At 41.3% G+C, this 16,453-nt stretch overlaps 1 long non-coding RNA gene across 1 annotated transcript in view; it reads right to left on the bottom strand.

The window, feature by feature from the left end:
* Positions 1–228: 228 nt before the first annotated feature.
* The window catches only part of LOC116399511 (uncharacterized), a 34,680-nt gene continuing 18,455 nt past the window's right edge, over positions 229–16,453 (bottom strand). The window contains exon 3 of the long non-coding RNA XR_004213841.1: positions 229–305. This is a non-coding gene — a long non-coding RNA (uncharacterized LOC116399511). The remainder of the gene's footprint in view (positions 306–16,453) is intronic.

Here is a 16,453-nt window from a genome sequence, read left to right as displayed (position 1 = left end):
TTCGCTAATAAGACGGGACGGATGCTTAAAACTAATCCTACACGTCATTTACATAATGCAAAGGACAGCGTAGGTGGAAGGCAATCTGCTATCTACCTGGCTGTGGAAGAGGCACTGCGGTTTCTTATTGTGCCTGCATCCTCTGGTTGCTACAGTTTTCTCATGTGAACTGGAAGCGAGTTGCTCCAAGGTGTGGATGTGAGTGTGAATGCGAATGTTCGTGTTAGACCCGTGATTAACGGCTGACCTGACTGGGGGTTTGTGTTCCCTTCCTTCCACGCAGTGCACGCTGGGGTAGGCCGACCCTGGAAAGAAGAAGTGGGTGTTAAAAAATGGATGGATGCAGTGAAAATGCAGCGGGGTCGACGAGCATCCGGCCAGACGTCCGTCTGTGCTTGTGTCTGGTTGTCCTGGCATGTCTTTGAGTAAACACAAAGGGCACACAAACTCCACACAGAATGGACAAACCTTGAGTTAACCTTCTGATGTGATGTGTTTGTAGTCTGCAAAAAAAATAATTACACACCTTGTCAAACTGAGGAGCCGCATGAATGCATGGATTGGCTGCTGTTTAGCTTCTACTCATGTATGTATTAACTTTACTTTCCATTCATTATGTAACCTCAGAATCAAGGTTTATTTTCATTGCCTGCAATTGACGGCCTCCAGAATGTGTTGAAGAACTCTATTTTAAATGAATTGAAGGATTTTATTTTAAATATACACTAACCTTTTAATACAAATATTTTTGATGAAAATAATTGATCATATTTAACATCACCTTAATGACGGATGCAAATTTGTTGTAGTGTGTTCTTGGTTATTCTCTGTTGTCAATTCAACCAATAAGAAAAGAACCAACAAGGAGCAAAATGACATAACTATATTAGAATTTGATATAACTTTATTGATTTGTGTGTATAACATGTGCCGCCACACACCGAGCTCCTCCTCTCGATGCTCACAGTGGTACTCTGGCTACACAGTGAATTCTGCTGCTGTCAGTGGCTGTCTATAGGAGCAGATCTTCAGGTTGGGAAGGATCCATAGTTTCCATTAAGAGTAATTTCTTGTCTGATCATTTGCTGAGTAAACATCCGATCCTTCCAAGTAGCCCATTATGAACAAAGACAATGCCAAACTGTGTAAAAATCAATTCATCAAAATAGGTGAATGTAAAGCTCATTTTTTTTTGCTGGCAGCAAAGATGCATAGTATGGCTTTTATTATTAAAATGCTTATTAGCAATATTCCTAGTTATACCATTCCATTTTGTTTTAGTGGACTACTGTCAGACAGATGACAGATGGACATACCAGACTTAAGTACATTCATAGAGTTAGGATCTCAAACTTGCAAAAGATAAAGTGCAGCATTGCGTTATAGTGTTTGAAATACGAGCTTATAAATGAAATGTTATCACCAGCTGCCACTGAATGAACAAACATTATGTATTTAGGAACACCTGGGGGGCTTTCAGCACGTGTTGTTTGGAACTAGGGGAGGCATCCTGCTGGTTGGGCTCTGACTATGCCCCCCCCGATACCCAGTCCAGAGCTAACGGTTCTGCTATCGGTACTGCAGAAGTTACGGAGTGAGATCTCATCTCAAACCTCCTCTCTCTGTCTCTGTGTGTGTCTTTGCACGATGGGTGAATTTAGGCTTTACTCTGACACACAGACCGACATCATGGCAGAGAGAAGAAAAAGATCAAAAGTGTGATTTTACTCCAGTAGATGCTGAGAATTCTCGTTGTATCAAATGCAATAAAACCCTCAAAAGTAAGGGAGGAAACACCAGCAGTGTATCACAACATTTAGCCAACACGCAGAACAGAAATGTGCAGAAATGTTTGTCGAGCAGCCGTCCATCCTCGAGCCGTCCCTGAGTTTGATCATAAGAACAGGCTAATTAATGGAAGCTAATAGCTCAGCTAATTGTTGAGCTGCGCCTGAATTTAATGATTTTGGAACTTCTTGTAGATTGTCGGGCTGAGGCTGCAGCAAAAACCGTTAAGAGTATCGATAAGGAACCGAACCGATAAGCAGTATTGATAATAGCACTACTATCGATACAATCCTAACGATACCATGTCTAGCTCTGACCATACCAGTGGCCGCTGCCAGTATGTCACCATTATCATCGTACCCATGGCTAAAGCTGTGATGTTCAGCTTTCTGAGGCATTGTTTGTCCATACTGAGATAGTACAAACAAGCGCTGCCAAATGTGATCATTTAGCATTTTGTAAAGCTTCTACAACTTCATCGTGGGTAAACGTAGCCCAACCTTGTGTTTACTTTGCTTGGTTCCTTTTTAGTGGTAGTGACAGGGAGGTTCGTTTTTTACTAAATAGAGCATTTTTGATGGACTTCAGAGCAGTTGAAATGATTTTTGGGAAGATGGCAAAAAATAAGAAAAAAAAAAAGTCTGGAGCCTTGTAGACCAGCTGCTATAATCAAACAACAAAGGGATCTGTATCTGCCAATATGGATCATCAATGATCAGTAATTATCGGCAGCAAGAAAGCCGTGATCAGAGATCTCTAAAAGTTCGATTTGCTCCCTTTTTTCTTTTGTGCTGATCTTTCGAAAGTGTAGCTCTATCCAGTCACAAGCTAACCTTACTAAATGCAGGAAACTCTCAACTGCAGTGAGACATACCACTCTGTTTAAAACACTCCCCACTTGTAATAAAGAGTAAAAGATTCAGGGCTTTTTTAAAACATAGTGAGTTTAATTAAGCCCCATAAGACCACCCCTGATAGTATGAGAAAAATATGACAGTATGAGAGAAATAAAGTTTTTTTGTAAACATGTTCTAGTAGAAACCCAAAATACACGTATGAACCTGGAATTAAGCAAATCATGTCTCCTTTAAATAAATAAAAAATCTCCAAATCCCCTGGTGGCAGGTTTGAGTGTGTGATGTTTCAACCATAACAGCAGTATTTCTTGTTTCCTTTGATGTTGTTCTTGCCCTCTCCAGCACCTCTCTGATGGCACACTGTGCACAAACTTTTGATGCGACTTCATTCTCCAGAAAGAAACCATTTGATGTTTTGAGTATGATGGTGGTAAATGGTCTCGGGAGCCGTATTAACAATCCCCTGTAACTGCCGAGTTCTGATTGGTACAGAACTGAGTGGAAAACAAGCGCTGTGTGTCGACCTTCTGCCACATGTACAGTTTACTGGTCTGCTTGCTGGAAAAGGTGTGTCACTGCGTGTGAACCACTGCTCAGAAAACCAATACATGTGTTCATTTTTATTACATTTTTACCGTTTTAGTATTACATCTAGTATTACATTTTACACTGTGGCTCAGAAAGTAGAGCGGGTCGTCCCTCAGTCAGAAGATTGACTACAGATTGATCGTGACTTCCCTCAATCAGAAGATTGGCGGTTCGATCCCCAGCTCCTTTAGTCCATGTACATGCTGTGTCCTTGGTTAAGACACTTAACCCCAAATTGCTCCCAAAGGCTGTGCCATCGGTGTATGAATGGGTGTGAATGGGTGAATGACGTAGTGTAAAAAGCGCTTTGAGTGGTCGGAAGACTAGATAATCGCTATACAAGGTCATCCATTCACCGATCGCACAAGTTCTCCCTTTCCACCTGTTTTTTTAAACATGATCTTAGCATGATAGCATATCAGTTCCTTATCTATGAGGACTATGCAAGCACCAACTTCTACTGTGTTGATAAATCAGTCAATCATTTGAGTAATGATCATAAACAAGTTAGAGTGACTTGCTGAAATGTGTTGAGAAAAACAATTGTTTCTCACATGCTTAATTATACAAAATAAATTGGATGTGCAAACGATATTAAAATTCACCTGCTGAGAATATTGCTTTAAGAAAAAGAAAAAAATCACACAAGATTATTGTCCCAAAAAATGCTCATTGGAGGGATTCACATACAAATATCTATGGACTGGAGACGCATATGTAGCAATACCTAGAAGTGGCCGGCTGCTCTTTGTGGATGCAGTCAGTGGCAATCTTGTGCATTCTGTTGGATTATAATTTTTAAGATCGGAGCAGAGATTTGTGGTGTTTGTATCTTTAATCGCGATTTATTTAATCTCACAGTTTACAATCACTTCTCTAGCTCTTCTTTCTCATTTGGTTTTAAACTAAAGAATCGCCAAATAGGCGTATTTGCGTTCTTTTTGCTGACGAGTTAGAGCTACCTCGGGCTGTGCCAAATAGCTTAAAGCTTCATTCATCGCGTTGGCATTCAGATTACAAACCTACGGAAACATTGCGTGCGATAATAGTTCACCGTCCTCCACCTTCCCTCGTCTCTCTCAAACACACACACAGCTCTGTGTTCTCTTCTCTGTAATTATCTCAGTCCAAAAGTCCAAAAGCCAATACTAAATATTTGTTTTAATCCATATTTGTCGGCATTTAGACTTTCAAAAATCCCGAAATCTAAACACTGATTGTTTTGATGTCAATGCCAAAGGATTCTGCAGTCAATTATTCAGTAGGTGTGTGTGTGTGTGTGTGTGTCATCACAGTTTCATTGAACTCACAACATTAATTGTCACATCCTGACAGCAGTGAGTGAGTTATTTACATTAACATGACATAAGTCAATTTGAGTCTATTTATACACCAAACTGTAGAATTCCTAAAAACAGATTCTCCTTCTTACAACGCAGCCGACTTCTATAAAGCTGTGGTCGGCTCCTACCATTAATGTCACAGCTGATTGGTTGCCAGCTATTTGGCCTAATGGCTGCGTGACATGGTTTATACCCATTAATTACAGTGAGATTATTGCCTGCCTCGGCTGTTCTGTAGAAAGCCAGGGGTGTGGACGAGCGCTGTCAGCTCTTTTTGCCTCGAGTCTCTGAATCGCAGCATCATTGGTTGTTAAGTGTAACATATGGAAGGCCTCTCCCCGTGCATGCACTTCTCCCAGTAGAGCTACTCTCAGAAGCTCAAGACTGCGGCCGCCCGTCATCACGAATTGTGTTCCTTTGTCTGTGATAAACACAGGAAGGGTTTTCCACACACAGCAGCATGGGCTGATGAAAAAACAACACTTTGGTCGGTTAAACGGTCGGTAATAGAGCTCCTTCTTAATTACAAGAAAGTTAGGTTCAGGTACAGATCCTTCTGGTTTCAAGCACTGCACAACATCCGTGGGTATTAGTGAATAAAGTTGTTGTGTGTTTAATCATTCAGAAAGTTCCTGTGTAGACAATAAAAGCTAGATGAATTGGCCTTATTTCCATTTCATAGACATTATATTGCAATTGAACCTTGGCGGAGACAAGGGGGGGAAGCTAGATGTGACACTCCCAGTGGCCGGCGCGCACCTGCACAAAAAAACGCCGGCAGAGGCCTTGTACGTATTCAAGGTCGATTCTCCTCCTTGGGGACCATCAGTAACAACCTTTCAGAAGCACTGATTGGAAGGAGAGGCGCTCTGCATATCAACAGGAAGTAGCATCCCCAGAGGTTGCCGGAAAAAAAGGTGTGAAGAGGAGCTGATGAAGGGAGGTGGTGCGTAATGAATGAGACGAGAGGGAAGACGCAAAAAAAGGGAGAAAGAAAAGAAAAAAAACACAGATGAGGTGCAGCCACAGAGGAGAGGTGATTTAGATACATTTCAGCTAAAATAAGTTTAACAGGAGATCAGGGAGGGGGGTTGTGAAGGAGGAGGCAGATAAGAACATACAGGATCAAACTAGGCCAGCATGATGAACCAAATCTATCAAATTACCAGCATCAGCAATTCCTAACAAACTACATTTATTCAACGTCTGAATTTGATGCAAGTAAACTGATGACATCTATATCAACAAATGACGTCTCCCACACCAGAATCTTTAACTGGTCGCACTGTTATTAATCTTGATGAACCAAAACTCCTTCAGATGCATGTAAGGGTTGTGTTAATGCTCTCTAAAAGATAAAAAATGCTACATATATATTAATAATTAAGGAAATACTTCGGCAAAGGTTTACATGAACGTTTGTGCTAAAGCACAGTACTGGAAGGGTTCAAAGGTTCGTGATATTTGAAACAATTTTCCATTTAACCATTTTCTTCTCCGGTACATCCGTATGCATGATTTTAATGAAGATGCTCTGATATTTCTTTGTATTCGCTCCACCAACAGTGGCCATTTGATCACTGTGCTTCCTTCCTCTCTCCACTGATTTAATGCTGTAACTCAAACACAACTCTGAGCCCTGCTTTTCATAGTTCAGAAAACACCCTCCTAGATGTCATAAGATATGTCCGTCTGAAGCTTTCTAAGGCATTGAAACGGGGAAGAGCAAAGAGCTGCAACGCAGCCTTTAGCTCAGCAGTCAAAAAAATGAAGAAAATATATATATAGAGAGATGTAACCTAATGAAGACATCCGCAGCCAGAGACCGACACCGCTGCGCTGTGTCACAGCAAACGGGTGAAATATCACCTCAGCAGGAGAAAAGTGAATCAAACAACGCACACAGAAAACCTAAAGAAGAAAGAGTTCGGAGGGTATTGGTTCATCTATCAACACCATCTCTCTCTTCAAGGCAGGGAAGGCAGGGAAACCATCAGTCACATTTTTAAACAATAGTCTCTCCGTCTTTGTCATCCGGCGCCGGCTTTGCCTCAAATGTCTAGAGAGGAATCTGCGGATTTTTGGGGTCAGTCTTAGAAAAGGGCTGGACAGGCTGTCTTGGAGATTTTAACTTCAAGAAACCGGTCCCTCGGTCCCCCCCCCCCCCCCCCTGCGGTGTGATGTTAAATCTGGAGAACTGAAGGAACTGGAAAGAAAACGTCAAGGTATTGATGGTGCAGAGGCTCGCTAGAATGCATTGATTGGGAGAGTGTGAAGACGTCCATGTGAAAAGACCCTTCTCTGAAAGTGCCATGAGTCATCCAGGTTATCTTATTGCTGTCTGTCTGTGCAAACACTTCTCTGGGTCTGTGGCGGAGCAGGAGGGCGAACGCTATACAGCCAACTCCTTCACGGTGTAGTGAGAGAATGCCCAGCTATTCCCACACACAGCCACCAGCTTCATTTCACTTGACACAGAAAAGAGGTGATAACTCTGTCTCCCTCAGGACTATGAGCTTCTTCTGCATTCTATGTAAACAGGGCTGGAACACAGTGATGCACGCAGTAAAACCTACAGCAGTTACATTCAGGATACATAAAATTATGCGTAAGACTGAATCATTTTCCAAAACAGTCAATAACAAGATTTGCTGGTAAATAAAACACAATATAACCATGAGCCAAACAAAAAACAAAAAGTCAAAGTTGGAGGTTTGGAATAGGGGAACGACTCATCGTGTGGCTTCAGGCCTTGATTTGACTGTAAAGCAGATGCATCTGAGTCATACTAAGAGGGTCACCCAACCTGTTTGCGGAAGCTTCTAGCAACAGACAGCAACAACTGGCTCCAATCTTTGGGTATTAATCCCAATATTTACCCAGCACATGATTGTAAAATGTGACCAGGGTCCTCTTGACACTTTCAGAATACAACTCCAATAAGATTAATAAAAAACAAAATACAGTTGTACGGCAGCCCTTTAGCTTTGTGCTTTGTGACGACAACTAGCAACAAGTATTGTTGAGGTGTTGGAGGGACTGAGCACAGCTGACACAGAACATATCAAATACATGGTGAAGTGCCACTGTATAAACTGTGTATTCTTGGCAATCAACAGACAGCATAGTTAGTATATACAGTGTGATTACATGTATTTCAACTGGAATGTTTAGTGCAGTTATAATATATTTTATAGATATATTATAGGTTTTTTTTGTAGATGAAACCTTGATGCAGCTAAGGCCGCAAATCCTCCACAGGCACCAAGTTAAAAAGACATCCAATGCTCTGCCTCGGCCCCACTGGACAATGCGAGGGGGGCGGCTGACAGCCCAGAATTAATTGACATGCCTCCGAGAGGTTGTTCTCTAATAACATATTGATCGACCGGGCCTGATATGCAAAGCATCTGCCAGCGAGTGTCGCTGGCGAGGTGAGACAAATGCCCTCGGAATACCTTCGAACGAGCCGTGTTGATTAAAGGAGGTATTAGAGCCCATGATCACACAGAACCAGCGTGTCAGGTGTTCCACATCGAACCGCGTCAGAACCTGTCCTCGTTAGCTGATCACACTGAAAGCTGTGACACACTCACATTCAACTTTCATAAATTACAAGAATCCATTGACAGGTTCAAGAATCCAATTATTATTTGTATTTTTTGTTTTGCCACTGTGCTCCTGGGTCTTATCAGGATACAATGTTAGCTTTGCTGCAAAAAGTGTAAAGAAATCTTACAAATTCTGCAAATCCCAAAGCTGCAGTAGTAGAGGAGTGAAAATACAGACGTTTAATCAACTGAACTCAAAGGGTGAAATACTTTGTTATTCTGCATGTGTAAGAGTAGAGGGGGAAGTCATTATGTGTGAAGGACATGTTTGAACCACTTTTTGTGTTGGACTGGCTCTCTGTGTGCGTTCCTTGCTGACAGAAGGTACAGAAAAAAGCCATTGATGAAACTATACTCAGTAGTATTGGTAGCAAATATTATCAAAAATAGTTTTCCTTTAAATGGGGCTGCTCTGACATTACATTGATGTTATAGATTAAAACTGTATGTCCTCACGATTCAAATACATTTGCAGGACTAAAATCAAAAATATGATTTGAATCCAAACTACATTTGTTCGGTTTTTTTCTTGTTGTTGTTGTTGTGCTGTAGCCTCATATTTCTTAGAGAAAAACTGAAATACTGTAAGTGGTCCATGAAAACCGGTATTGACAGGGACATTCCTTACAAGAACATGGTCCACCGGAAAAGGTCAAATATGACACTCCACTTTCAATGAGACCGAGGTCGCTGTGGGTGACAGATTGTTTTGGTAAACTCGGCTCAACTTTACCCTCTCCAAACAAAAGGTAGAATATACAGCAGCAGACTAGAGCTGCAACCGTGTGCAAATAAGCGAGCAACAAGACGATTTATTACAGATTTAATTCTGGTATGAAACCAGGTGTGATTCACTTGGTTTGCGTGTTGTTGATTGGTAACAAGAGTTGATGATGCGACGTCATCTAGAGAGCTCCTCGAGTACGATGAAGGATGTCGCTCCAGGCAGAGGGAACAGGTACATCACAGACGGACTAGGAAGTACCCGAAGACAGAAATGTTCCGCCACATTAGCCTACATTTAGTGGCCAGGAATCGTCACGACTACCTGCTACTGAAGCAGCTGTTTCCTCTGCTTGGAGAGGCCGAAGCGTGTTGTCTGCAGCTGTCTGAGTATAATTTGTATTTGGGGAGATGACGGTGACTAGAATTAGCATTCCGTGTTTTCTCCTGTACTAACTCGTTCAGTAAATAAAATAAGACTATTAGAGATATTAATACGTCGTTCTTTACTTAGTCCAAGCTCCCACGTGGTGAGCGATAGAAAACGTCCAAAAGCGACACGGAGAGATACCTTTGAGAAGACCTAGTTTGTGTGTGCTTTACATATTTGAAATGACCTTTTTTGATTCCATATCAAAGCCAAATATGTTCAGTTCCATAAACATTAACTTAGGACAGAGAACATCACTCTTAGAAAATCAAAAGATTGGCTTAATAGCTAAGATGTGTGGTGTAATAAGGGAGGGAGAAAGGGAAGTCGGCGGTTCAATCCCCAGACTGGCACGACACATCTGGTTGTGTGAAGTGAAAAGCAGCACTTGCCCCTCACCATCATTACCACCACTGAGGTGCCCTTGAGCAAGGCCCTAAACCCCAACAGGTCCAGTGGAGCTGCTCCAGTAAGACTGTGTCCGTACTGGGCAGCTGCCAGGTGTGAATGTTATCACGGCTTTCCTGAACAACAGGCTTCCTCTCAGCAAAACTTCTCTGAAGAAATAAAGGTAAAAAAAAAAAAAGTGCTTGTGATACATCAAGCATGACACTAAAAATAAAAATACAGTCATTTTTAAAACCTCTCTGTCTTATTTAATGTGTATTTCACAAACTGCTCTTGGGAGCCGTACAACGTATGCAAATCAATACTGAGGTTTACCACTACCTAATATATTTACACAATCATTTATACAAATATAACAGCACATAAACAAGCAGCAAAACTGTGCATTAACTGAAGAAAGATGGCTAAAACTGGAAAATGTAACTTTTTTTTGGTCAACAAAGACACAAGGGATGGACCAGCAAGCACAACATGATAAAAACATCTCATTTAACCAGTCAATACTTTCCACAGACTTGTCTATCTTCTTGCAAAGTCGGTTGGAAGTGATTCGTTCATCAAGCTTTTTCTAACTGCACTAAATTACCCACAATTCAAATGGTCATGCTTCAGGTTCTTGGTTTCTATGGCTATGATGACAACCTGCTGTTGCTGGCTGGGACACAAAGCCCACTAATTAAAAGTCTGTCCGGTCTGCACTCCTCCCTTTGCAGACAGCTCTCATTGGATAGGAGAGCTCACAGCCCTCTGTTTTGCATTTTGATGTCTTCATCATTGTAATTGCTGGTTAAGTCACCCTGCATTATTGATGAGCCCATACGGTAAAAACAAAGCAAACAATATGCATGCTAAACAAATGCCCTCCAGTGCACAACCCTCACGCAAGCCTTCCCCGTCTAATACTTTTTACTTGTGGAGTCTCATGCTTATGCACACAAGCAGTCGCCCTCAGGTGTTTCATGGTTTGTGGCTGGAGAAATGCCTGAAGGAGGGTACAGGGAGGCAATTATGCACTGTGTCTGTGATTGTGTGTGTTTCTGCTCTCTTTTGTGGCCTGTCCACAATGGCACATGTTGTACTTAATGTCTTTATATGTGAAGTGAATGTATCTGAATACAGTACATCGGGTCTTAAAGCACAACTTTTGGTTATTTGCCTGAAATAACTGACTCCTCTTGAATACAGCTGCAGGAAAAGAGGCAGCTCAGGGTCTAAAAGCAACATTTTTGTCGGATAATTCATGTACTTCTCCCTCGTTACTCGCAGCTAACACGTGCACGTTAAAAGTGGATGTATGGCCAGAAAGTCCCCCCCCCCAATAACAATAGCAGGTTCACCAAAAGTCTTCCTGCATCTGAATAGTGTAGCAGTGTTTAGGTTTCAGAGGAAACATCTGCGGTGGTCTAAATGCTGGAATAATATTCTGGTGGATACACTCATCATATACACAAACAACACTGATGTGGACCACAACTGCTGCGGCAAAACTGACACTATATTTGTATCAGCGTTGCAATGGATTCGAGACCCCCGACGTAAGTTACTTGTCATGCATCATGTTGGGCTCTTGTCTGCCAAGTCAAATTTTTATAAGTCATAAAAAGTGACAGCACAGCTCAGCAAACAGCATGAGCGGCTCTTATTTATGCGGAACAGTGGATTAGAGCTGACTGATAATTGTTTATGCCCTCGGCAGTGGTGAATATGTGTATTTCAGGAAAATTCACCAAAGCCGCGGCTACAAAGGGAAGAAGGAGTGCGAGCTAGCGTGCAGAAGTGGGTGGTAAGTTTAGAGACGCGTGTGACACAGGCTGCTTGGTAAACACGCTGTGCCACCTCCTCCCAACCTCGGCTCGGCAGACATCAAGAAATGGGTGTGATAGCGCTGACACAGAGGAGCCTCAGCTATGTGAACCACAACAACATGCCACTGGTCCCTTCCATCAGAGATATCAATATTAGTTACTACCAATAATCAAATGTAACGCAAAGCATGCAACTGTTTGTTGTTACGTGTTAATGAGTCTGTCAGAGAAATTATTTGAGAAATTTTGTCTTCAACTTATTTCTCATTTGCCATTTTTGCGTGCCTTTGAAGTAAAGCAACACAATAAAAGCTACAATATCTGAAATGTACCTTTTTTCTCAGTTAACATAATGGCCTGACTGGAGAGCTGTGACAGGTTTGTGAAATGGCAGATACGGCTGTTTGCAGTTTGCTACTCGTTCGTTCAGGGAGGAAAGCTTATTGGAGAAAATTAACATCAAAGAATGTTTTTGGATGTGTCAAAGCAAAGAATTAGCTCTGTAAACGGCATTTACTATTTGAATCCATTCATCATTTGGGATTATATAATGTTATTCTTGTTTGCTTAGCATCCTAATAGCTAACAACAACAGGTCACAATGTGTCTGCTAAATAGTGAGTTCACGGAAGCTATTTGATGGGCTCATTCACTACCATCCCTGGATTCAATCATCTTGCATTCTGCATCAATAATAAATGGTTTCATTTGTTGTATTAGTAGTTTCAACAGGACAAGGAAAGGTCAACACACATTGTGCCTCTCATAGCATTGCAAAGGTAGTGATACCAATTAGTATCCCACTCATCTACAGTGGTGAATACCTGATGCATATTTTACAAACAGAATAAATGTCCATGTCCTTATTCTTGTTATTATGGTCTGATGGGAATACATTTGTTTATTGGTATTGAGTATCTTTGTCACAATTACCTTATCGTTCCATTTCCATTTCTTTTCTATGGCTGCTTACATTTGTTACCGTTATTGTCAATGTAAAGCCCTTATTTACTACATGTGTGGCTTTACTGACATCTACTTTAGATGCTAAACCCCTGTAGGAGGGTCCACGGACACGGAAATTTCAGAACTAATATATCATATTCAAAATAGAGCCTTACAGCCACTTTGCACTTCGTGGATGCTTCGGCACTTATACTATGTTTCGTCTATTTCCTTCCTTTGTATTTCTGCCAACACAACAGCTAACAAAGTGTTTTGCTCTTTGCACACAGCGGAACATTCTGGATTATGTGTCATCTCTCTGCTGTTTCAGAGAGCAGCTTATATGATGAGTCACTTTTGAGACAAAGGATGCAGAACACACCATGCATGTGCTAAGCTTTGCTCTTTTTCGTGTTACGATGTAAGAGAAGCAATATAATGTAAAATTGTAATTGAAATATGTCCACAAATATGCAACGCATCAATACGTGCAATGTATAAGCCTCTTTATAAATACTCCGTGGCACCTCTCTCTGTCTGCACAATGTTGAACACGGGCTGATATCAAATATTGAAAAATGACAACTTCCAATGTTGATGTAACCTTATCTGCTTTTCTATCAATAGCCTGGTCTCGGATCAACCTCAAAGGTCACGGGTTGACTCCAAACATCTCGGTCCCGGTAGGCTTTATTCGTAGCTTTAGACCCGGCCTCCAGGAAACTGAACACTGAGCCCCACTGCTGATCAATGCCTTTTCAGCGTGCCCCCACCCTGCACAGAAACCACATGTGGGCGGCCAACTGCTCGCCCCCAATCCATATCTCTCTGTTTATGTATTTACAGCAAATGAAACATTCAGACGGAGAGACGGCCGACATCGATTGGCTTGTGGGTTCACTATTTTGAGTGACATTTCATAAATGGAGCCGCCTCGTGATATAGTAATGAGCCAATGGCAAATAGCATTCAACTTTAATATGGCGTGATTGATTGGATATTCAAATTTCACTTGGCCAAGGTTAAGTCTCGAAGACAAGCGTATGAAAATCCCACAAACAATACAGAAACTATTGGAGCTTTTGCCTTTTATGCAGTTTATTGGTCAATAAAAGCCCTGCTATAAACGGGCTGGAGCATCCCTGCCGATGGATCATTGTAAAGAGAGGTGTGTGGTAATGAACCGAGGTCCGCTTTCTTTGCGAGCCGCTGTGTCTATTTGGTACTTGAGGTGGGAAACACAAACAACCTTTTTGCTTAGTGGAGATAGTATTCCCCTCTGAGTACAACGCTTTAGTTGAAGAAACATCTGAACGTAAATACATCTGTAAAATAGGACATATTTACTTCTCTGAAGAAAGCAGGATTATGTGCATTGGTGGGTGCCTTGGTCATATCATACCCATGTTCATAATGCCTTGCCTAAGGTGCACATGTGGCTTTAAAAAGCCAAGGACACGGTGTCGGTAGTACACGCTTAGTATTCCAGCCCTGCATGCAGAGGGAGATTGCACCTGTACAAGCGGTTAGGTGATGTCTGTGTCACTTGGATGACCAGTATCTGTAGCCAAGCATTTACTTGAGGTATGGAATTGGTTGTCTCGGGAAAATCTGATTAGTCACCGCTGACAATGCAGAGACAAGGAAATTACTTTCTTGTGCATATCATTAAGGAAAAATCAATATGATGAATGTGGTGGGGGCCGGGGCTATTTATTGTGGCTGAACTAAGGGCAAGGCAGTGGCCTCTTGTTATTCCTTTAATTTGTTCTTCGCAGAGGGCTCAGGGTGCATCCTGCCGTTTTCCTCCCCTTATATGACTGTAAACGTCACCAGCTAACTCCAACCTATGTCTTCATTACCTCAAAATGAATTGGCTCATGAGGAAATGCAAGTGGTACTTCAAGGTGAGACCGCCTCACACTTGTCTGCTTAATGTTCTCATTATCTGCAGGGGATTTGAATTAAATTCTCGCACCACAATGTTGCAAGACATACTAACAAGAAGTGGAACCAGCCGCTCACCTCTGTTTTCGTGGTGCTTAAAAAAAAAACTCTGCATTTTCCATCCACGCTATGTCTGTTCAGGATTAACCGTTCTCCCAATGAGCGAGGGTGGTCTGGAAATAGAGCTGCTGAGTGGGATTCACTATCCTGAAATCCACATTGTGGAAGTCTCCATACGCTCTCCAATGGCATCTCATGACTGCACTTCCTCTCTCCTTGTTTAAGGAGAGGTCGGGCTAGCTCCATGATATAAATATAATTTTTTTTTTCAAATGAGAAATTGGTTTTGGAGTTTACTCTAACCCAATTTTACAATGTCTTTGATCCACTGCAGGTACAATACATTTGCAGAGACTATTATTATTGGCATTGAAAGTGAGATTTTGAGTAACATGTCAAAGCTCACTATGATCATCTTCCAATTGCATGTTTTCAAGTTTCCGATGCTCGCCTCAGTGGCAAAGCACTTGATGTGACCAATATACACTTTTTTTGTGTTTTTCATTAGTGTGTACAATACAACAGCTTTTGGCTATGAATAGAAAATAGCTATATAGAAATAGAATGTCATCCAGCTGTTTTCTGTTAATAGGCCACTGTTCATGAATAGAAATAGATATAGATACATAGGAAATATCTGTTTGATTCCCCACATTCTTAGTTCATTTCATTCTATGGAGAAGCTTGTATAAAATACAGGCAGAGGTACTATACATCACCTTGTAAGATTAAGATGATATCATAGACATGCAGGAAACCGTCAGAAAGACGACTGACTATAATAGAGAGCTTGTTCTTAGAAAAGGGAAAGAGTTCATCCTAAAGATTAATTGGTTTGAGAGAAAGGCACCATGTTTCTGGTTCAATGTGTGACATTTAGAGCCAACAAGGGAGTGAACTTCATTATCAAGATTTATGAAAATGATTCAGGTAGAAAATTCCATTCACCCATCCCATTATTAATTCCATCCTAAAAAGTAAATTGAATTAAGTGGTGCATTATTCTCTCTAATTATGATGTCTTTTAAAAAAGAGACTGATGCTGAATAAAAGAGATGCAGAACACAAAGCCCTCTCACCTGACCAAATGGAAAATGAATCGGCTTTGTACTGGAAACTCTTTGTTGCTGGAGTAACGTCACATAATTGAAGAAGGAAGCTCGGACTATAGTTTTTTTTCTCAGCACAGTCTTGTTTGTCTCTGTAAAGCCAGCTCTGGCCATTAGTACACAGGGGAGATAAGGAGTTATTGAACCATTATTGATTGCACACTGGGAGAGTCTAGTGATTTATATATATTGTCCTTTTCCAAGGTAAGCAACCAATAAGTATCAGAATGGCTGAATTCTACAGTTTTGTGTTTGTAACTATGACAGTTTATCATTTCCTTACTTTTGGAAGAAGTCATCAGCAGTGGGCCGAAGAAGAGGGCCAAACAATAAACTCAAAAAGCTACCATCTGCCTGTTTTGTGTTGGACTACTAGCATGTGCACAAGCACACGCATGTACAGTACGTGTATGAGCACGCGAGTGATGCAAAACACATTCATATTAAATGTAGAGGCGGTATTGCAAATGTGTAGTCCACTCAAGCTCTATAACATTCCGCAGGTTAACGTCATTCCAAACACTAATGGACAGTTGGTGGTGGCGACTCGTCAAGAAATGTAGCAGCAATGTGCGAGCTAAAGGAGGTAAAGAAGCCCACTTGCTAATGTAAACATGAATATAAACAATGTAATCCTCAGAATATTACAAAAAAATTGCCTTTTCAAATGTTTAATGAGGAAGGAAAAAAATGCAAGCAAGTATAACTGTGTTTACGAAAAAGCTCCAAACAACCTTTAAAGGTTTGTTATCACATTCATGTTTAAGCGTGTTCCCCTTTAGTTAGAGTGAATGCTAGCTCTTCTACAGACATTCGTTAGTAGGTGTTACAGCATCAAA

This window comes from Anarrhichthys ocellatus, unplaced genomic scaffold, assembly GCF_004355925.1.
Source record: "Anarrhichthys ocellatus isolate YVR2014 unplaced genomic scaffold, GSC_Weel_1.0 scaffold113, whole genome shotgun sequence".
Taxonomy (NCBI): domain Eukaryota; kingdom Metazoa; phylum Chordata; class Actinopteri; order Perciformes; family Anarhichadidae; genus Anarrhichthys; species Anarrhichthys ocellatus.
Note: the sequence above shows the minus strand (reverse complement) of the source record. Positions and strands in the feature narration are given on the sequence as shown.